Here is a 1,621-nt window from a genome sequence, read left to right on the forward strand (position 1 = left end):
CATCAAAAGGAGTCTATAAGTTTATATTGTTTTAAACCTTTTAATGACCCTTTGACCAGAAATGAGTTTAATAGGTCAGATATGGACATTCTTTATGGCTTAGGAAGCATCAGAAGGATGAGTATGTAAAGAAAGTTCAAGATCAAGTACTCGTGGGCCAGAAATATGTCCAGTAGGTCAAATATCTGTCTGGCTATAATAATATGATAAGAGGTCATTCTGTACAGTAACTTAATGTTCAAGAACTCTTTGGCCAGAAATATGTCCAGTAGGTCAAATATCTGTCTGGCTAAAATAATATGATAAGAGGTCATTCTGTACAGTAACTTAATGTTCAAGAAATCTTTGGCCAGAAATATGTTCAATAGGTCAAAAAAGGACTCGTGTATGGCTGAAGTAAGATCAAAATGAGTCAATGAGTATGTTTAGAAAGTTCAAGATCTAGTACTCGTGGGCCAGAACTATGTTCGTGGGTCAAAAAGAAACCTCTGTATAGCTTATATAACACAAAAGGAGTCTATACGTTTATATTGTTTAAAACCTTTTGAGGACCCTTTGACCAGAAATGAGTTCAAAAGGTCAGATATGGACATTCTATATGGCTTAGGAAGCATCAGAAGGAGTTTATGAGTATGTATAGATAGTTCAAGATCAAGTACTCGTGGGCCAGAAATATGTCCAGTAGGTCAAATATGTGTCTGGTTAAAATAATATGATTAGAGGTCATTCTGTACAGTAACTTAATGATCAAGAACTCTTTGGCCAGAAATATGTTCAATAGGTCAAATAAGGACTCTTGTATGGCTGAAGTAACATCAAAAGGAGTCAATGAGTATGTTTAGAAAGTTCAAGATCTAATACTCGTGGGCCAGAACTATGTTCGTGGGTCAAAAAGGAATCTCTGTATAGCTTATATAACATCAAAAGGAGTCTATGTTTATATTGTTTAAAACCTTATGAGGGCTTTTTGACCAGAAATGAGTTCAATAGGTCAAATATGGACATTCTATGTGGCTTAGAAAGCATCAGAAGGATGAGTATGTAAAGAAAGTTCAAGATCAAGTACTCGTGGGCCAGAAATATGTTCAGTAGGTCAAATATCTGTCTGGCTAAAATAACATGATAAGAGGTCATTCTGTATAGCAACTTAATGTTCAAGAATTCTTTTTGCCAGAAATATGTTCAATAGGTCAAATAAGGACTCTTGTATGGCTGAAGTAACATCAAAAGGAATCAATGAGTATGTTTTGAAAGTTCAAGATCTAGTACTCGTGAGCCAAAACTATGTTAAGTTGGTCAAAAAGGAACCTCTGTATAGCCTATATAACAACAGACCTCTGTATGGGTGATTTAACATCAGAAGGTGTCTATAAGTTTATTTTGTTTAAAACCTTTTGACGACCCTTTGACCAGAAATGAGTTCAATAGATCAGATATGGACCTTCTCTATGGCTTATGAAGCATCAGAAGGAGTCTATGAGTATGTATAGAAAGTTCAAGATTAGGTACTCTTTGGCCAGAAATATTTTCAGTAGGTCAAATATCTTCCTGGCTAATAAAACATCATAAGTAAATCTCTATGTATAGTAACCTAATGATCAAGTACTCTTTGGCTAGAAAT

Source organism: Rhinichthys klamathensis, unplaced genomic scaffold, assembly GCF_029890125.1.
Source record: "Rhinichthys klamathensis goyatoka isolate OS25496 unplaced genomic scaffold, OSU_Roscu_1.1 h1tg000065l_1, whole genome shotgun sequence".
NCBI lineage: Eukaryota > Metazoa > Chordata > Actinopteri > Cypriniformes > Leuciscidae > Rhinichthys > Rhinichthys klamathensis.